Below are 6,144 nucleotides of genomic sequence, written 5' to 3'. Positions count from 1 at the left end.
TATATATATTGGTCTTTGTGAGACAGGGTCTCCCTGTAGCTCCAGCTGTCCTGGAACTCACTATGTAGACCAGGCTGGCCTTGAACTCACAGAGATCCGCCTGTCTCTGCCTACCAAGTGCTGGAAAATAAATATTTTTTTAAATTAAAAAAAATAATCAGCTGGTAGAAACAAAATCCAAGCATGGAACAACAGAGAAATCAAGAAAAAAAGAAATGGAATCGATAGAAGCACAAAGAGCACACAGTCAGAAGACCTCAGGCAGCAAAGCATCGAACATGTCATAGAAATTAACAGAGGGAGTTCTATGGGTGTGAACTTAGAAAAATGGTAATTTAATATAGAGATGCATGCGCCAACATCACAGTGTTATTAGCAAAAACAATGTGTCTTTCTGTAAGAAACAGTATATTTTAAAACGAAATGGAGATCTTCTTTAAAGGTTAAAAACTCATTCAATTTTACGTCTTACAGGGTTTATACTGAGTTCAATATTGTATAACTGTTTAATTCAATAATGAGCCTAATAATTTTATAGCCACTTTTGAAAGAGATATTTCTTTGCTCTGGAAACTGTTAACGTGTCCTACCCTCAACCCCTGAGCCGTATGCAGACCAGGATTGCCTGGTAGGGTCCAGCATAAAATCGAGAATTTACTTAAGCCTGGTGTGGTGGTGCATACCTTTAATCCCAGCACCCAGGAGGCAGAGACAGGTGGATCTCTGTGAGTTCAAGGCCAGCCTGGTCTACATAGTGAGTTCCAGGACAGCTAGGGCTACAGGGAGACCCTGTCTCAAAAAGACCAATAATTAATTAATTAATTAATTAATTAAACAAAATAGAATTTAACATTAAAAGTGGAATCAAGATGAAATTTCATTTAAAATTACTATAGGAATGGGCTGGAGAAATAACTCGGTGATTAAGAGCGCTGGGTGCTCTTGCAGAGGACCCGAGTTTGACTCCCAGCACTCACATGGTGGCCAACAACCATCTGTGTAACTCCAGTCACAGGGGATCCAATGCCCTCTTCTGACCTCTGCGGGCATTGAGGACATGGAATGGAACGGTTATATAATCCTGTTAGGACATCCTGGTGTATATACCTAAAGTAACAAAAATCAGCATACAATAGAGATAATTACATATTTGTGCTCGTTGTGGTACTATTCATAATGAACAAGAGAATCAATCAAGATTCTAACTTCAGTCATGTTAACACATCCAACCCTTGTTTTGCAATGAGCAGACTGTCTTCATCACTTCGTTCAGGTGACAGCTCCTTATTTCTGCTACAGGGTTCACCTTCTCCAGTCTGACAAGGGAACTAAGGAGGGAAAGAAGGTAGGGTAAGGACGTGGGGGTCAGGCATCAGCAAGGGCAATGAGTTTCTTTTCTTTCTTCCTTTCTTTCTTTCATTTTTTGGCTGAGATAAATAAAAGAGCCTGTGTGCCCCCCACAAGCTCCAGACCTGCCCCCTCCCCTCACATCAGGCTCTTCCGGTACTGACTGTGCCGGGAGTTCTGTCTGAGGTGGGAGTCGGGGGTCTGCAGGTCCATCTCTCCGTACAGGTCCCTCAGCTCCGACTTCCTGCAGCACCCTCTTTGCCTGGCTCCAGTTTGAGGAGGCCTCTCCCAGCAGGTGCTCGGTGTCCAGCAGCAGCTGCTCAGACTCAGAATTTGGTGAAGCCTGTGCAGGTCCTAGGCCTTTCGGTTGCCATCTCCCAGTCCCGGAACCTCTGCCAGCAGCTCCCGAGTCTCCTCCAGTTTCCTGGCTACCAGGCCCTGGATCCAGGACAGCTGCCCCGGGTATGGGGGGATGGGGCCTGGGGACTCCTCAGCCAGAAGCTGGAATGGGCAGGATGAGGCAGAGTCTCACTGAAACAGGATTTCCTCCAGGGAGACACTGGTGCTTCTCTGTAGGGTCAACTTCCTGAGTGCTTGGGGCGTGTAGGTGGCCCCCTTATCTGGCTTTTCCCAAGGTCGGAAAAGGCTGTTTGCTGGATGTGAGGAGGGCTGGATCTGGTCTGAGTCTGCCCTCCGTTCACTGCTAGCCAGCTAGGCCACAGACTCGTCCAAGTCTGCGCGAAAGCTCTCAGCACAAGAGGATGGCACCTCAGGGGAAGGGTCTTCTTCATGGACCAGGGCCAAGGTTAGCATCCCATCTGAGGTAGAGCCATGAGGTGTCTCCGAATTGGGGGGTGGCAGGAGTGCTGGATTTTTGCCCTGTTGGAATAGGGTGGGCAAGATAACTGTCCTCCTCAACAGTGACCTCATCCAAGATGCATTCTTAGCTCTGGTGATGGCAGAGCTGAAGGTGTCGGTCTCTGATCCAGGAGGATCAGGTTGGGTGCCAGGTTGCCCTGCTGTTTGGAGTGGGAGAGAATAAACTTGCTGTGACTGTTCTTGCTCCTGCTTTTGGATTTCGGAGCTATTCACACTTCTCATAGTCCTCAGGTCAAATGTCTCTTGGATATTTTCCTCATCTTTTACCTCCTTCTCAGAGATAGAGGTTTTTCCAAATCTCCCTGAAAACCTCTTTCCCGCAGATTTCCGGACCCAGTGGTCCTTCTTGGGTGCCCCAGGTGGATGTTTTCCATCCTGGGGCCCCACTTGCTGGGATGGTTCTTCTTCACTCCAGTGCGGTGGTCCCCTCTCGCTCACACACCTGGAAGCTTCCCCTTTGTAGTGCAGGCTACAGGCCAGCTCTCTGCTCCTCACCCTTGGTTCTGGTACCCTTCAGCCCACCCCCAGCCCTGCTCCACCACACCCCATTCCACCATCTGCCAACCTTTGTCATCTTGACACCTAGACAAATCACTTTTAACCATAACACTCCACATCTGGTCCTCAAAGGCTTATAATCACCTCAAAATATAAAATGCATTCAGTTCATCTTAAAAGGCCTCAAAATCTTATCAGTTCTAACATTGTTCCAAAGTTGAAAGTCCAGGCCTAAGAATATATAGTTCAGTGGTAGAGCAGTTGTCTAACATGAATGAGGCCCTAGTTTTGATTTCAAGTAGCACACACATACCCACCTCAAAGTCTAAAGACTCTCCTAAGGCTCTAAACTGTAATCCCCTATTCAAATTTTTAATATTATATATTTCCAGTATAAAATGGTACATCCACATTTTAAAAGGGAGGACTATAATTATAGCAAGGAAAGACGGAGGGAAGTGAGACTAAAACTCAGTGCAGAAAATACCAAATCCACACCCAGCTTCTTGGGCTTGTGGTGGCTTCATCTGGACTCCAATGGGCTTAGGACCTCCAGACCTCCAGTCCTGCCACCAATAGTGAGCATAGCCTTCTCTTGCCTGATTCCACTTCATGTCTACAGTTTTTCTTAGCAGACATCCCATGGTCACAGCATCTCCAATATCCTGGGGTTTTCATTGAAATTTGGGCTTCACCTTTACTACTTCATGCAATGGCCTCTCAGGGCCTGCTTACAGGGAATCTGACCCTGCCATGTGTCACCTGGCCTCAGTAGCTTTTTGGAACCTTGATGTAAGCCTCCATAACCTCATAACAATTACATTTCACATGACTGAAAAACCAGCACCATGTTGATGATGCTACCAAGTTCTCCCATCAGCTCAACACACAATCTGGACTTCTTGTACCACAGCTGTAGAGGCTGTGACATGTGCATCATGACATTTGAGCCTGGAAAAATGCTTCCCTATGTGGTTATTTTCTAATGGATGGAGGGGACAGGACACTCCTTCAAGGACATTCTGAGTTCAGGCTCTCTTCTTTCAAATGAACTGTGTTTTCATAAATTGAAGCCTCTGATGGATGGGGTCTTGCTCTCAGGGCACCTTTCCTAGTGTCCAAGTGAAGAGTCCAGGATTTCTCTTTAATAGAACTAACCTCTTTAACAGTTACAACTGCTTTCTCTGCACCTCCCTTCTCTGTATCTTTAAACTTGTTCAATTTCCTTCCTCACCAAACTGCATATTTTTTTGTCTTTGTGCTTTTTCTCATTGTAGATCTAAAACAGTAAGCTACTAGTAACTATGGCACCACCTGGATATAATGCTCTCTTGCAGTTTCCCCTAACAAGCAACTTAGCCTGGTACTGTTGAAATCAACCTCCATCATTTCAGGATATGATTAGAATTCAGCCACATTTCTCTCTTTTTATTTATTTATTTATTTGTGTTCCATGTGAAGGACTGTTTTGCCTGTATGTGCACCTCTGTTGTGCAATGCCTGCAGAAGCCAGAAGAACAGAGCATGTCAGATCCCCTCAAACTGGAGTTGCAGGTGGTTTCTAGACACCATGTGGACATGTGAACTGAAGCAGGGTCCTCTGCAAGAATAGTCAGTGCTCTTAATCACTGAGCCATCTCTCTAGTCCAAGATTTTTCCATTAGAATACAACATGCATGTTCTCTGGACTAGTTCCAAAAGAGTCCTTGTTCCCCTTTGAAACCTCACAAGCACATTTCCACATTTCTGTTGGTGCTCTGACTTTTCCACATTCCCACCAGAGTGGCCCATTGAGCTTTGTTTATAGCATTCTAGGGTTTTTATAGACCACAAATCCACACTCCTCCTGAAAACTAGATCCGAAGGCCTATGAACTACAGGATCACATTATCACAACAGCCCCACTCCTCAGTACCAATATTCTATATTGTTGACTTTTCTCATTGCTGTGACAAAACACCTAGTGAAAGCAACTCAAAGGCGGAGTTCAACTCGTGGTTTGAGAGGATAAAGTCCATCATGTCAGAAAAATTATGGTTTCTGTAGTATCCACAGCAAGGAAATAGGAGACAAATGTTTGTGCTTAGCTGCTTGCTTAGTTTTCCGTTTCTATTTAGCCTAAGACCCCAGTCCATGAGACAGCTCCACCGACATTTAGAGCAGATCTCCTCCACTTCATTAAATCTTGCAGGAAACACCTTCATAGACATGTTTAGATGTGTGTCCCCTGGGTTATCAAAATCCAGTCAATTAACAATCACACTGTCCATCAGTAGATGAATAAAGAAAATATAACCTATATACAATTTAGACTATTATTCAGTCACTAAGAAGAATGAAATTAGGTTACTTGCAGGAAAAAGGGACCGAACTAGAAATCAGAAATCATTGTGTTATGTAAAATAAGTCAACATCAGAAGAACGAACATTTTTTTTTTCATATGCAGAATCTATATTTTTTAAAGGACATGAATGTTAAAGTGGGACTATTGAGGCCCTGAATGTGCTGCTCATTGTCTGGACCAGCGTAAGGAGTTAAATCAGAGGCCTACCTACTTCTTTGCTACCCCCCCCCACTCACACACTTCCTCAACTAGCCCCTGATCATGCTGCTCACACTCCAGATCAGCCTGTGGAGTTATCCAGAAGCCTGTTCACTTTGTCACCATCCCCCTCACCTCCAAGACTAGGCCCTTCCAGACCAGCCCAGAGAGTTAGCAAGAAGTCCACCCACTCCATCACCACCCCCACCCCACCAGGACTAGGCTTTGAACACACTGATCATTCTCTGTACCAGCCTGGATTGTGCCTCCATTAAAAAAATCAAAAGAATCTGAAGCACAGACCAATTCACTATTCATACTTGATCTGAAATCAACCAAGCTATGACAACAAAAACAGAACCAAACTTTCATTCAACAAAGGCAGTCTAGAATTTCACAACCAACAAAAATTTCATACAACCAACAAAAGAAGTCAATATGCCTAGGTCACATCACAAACACTATGAATAATCAAGATAATATGTTCTTCCCAGATCCCACTAGTGCTTTAGAAATATAGAAATATTCTTCAATGAGAACTCTCCAGAGAAACTTTAGGACACAGAACTTACAAAAATAGTCATATACATGATTAAAGAATTGAGAGTTTAAAGAACACATGAGCAAACACCTTAACAAATTCAAAGAAGATAGAAATAAGCTCCTGACTGGAGCTCAAGAAAATACAAATATACAATTAAATGAAATGACAAAGACAGTTCAGGATTTGAAAAGTGAATTCAGGAAAGCGATAGAAACATTGAAGAAAACTCAAGCTGAGATCAAGATAGAATTGAAAGGCTCAATTACTATGGTGGTTTGAATGAAAATGTCCCCCACAGGCTACAAGTATTTGGACATTTTGTCCCCAGTTGGT

At 44.0% G+C, this 6,144-nt stretch overlaps 1 pseudogene; it reads right to left on the bottom strand.

The window, feature by feature from the left end:
* Positions 1-1,485: 1,485 nt before the first annotated feature.
* Positions 1,486-3,338, bottom strand: LOC103735870 (annotated as a pseudogene).
* Positions 3,339-6,144: the final 2,806 nt, after the last annotated feature.

The sequence above is a fragment of the Nannospalax galili genome, unplaced genomic scaffold, assembly GCF_000622305.1.
Source record: "Nannospalax galili isolate Female #2095 unplaced genomic scaffold, S.galili_v1.0 scaffold690, whole genome shotgun sequence".
In the NCBI taxonomy this organism is placed as follows: Eukaryota; Metazoa; Chordata; class Mammalia; order Rodentia; family Spalacidae; genus Nannospalax; species Nannospalax galili.
This window is presented reverse-complemented; position numbering and strand designations above follow the sequence as displayed.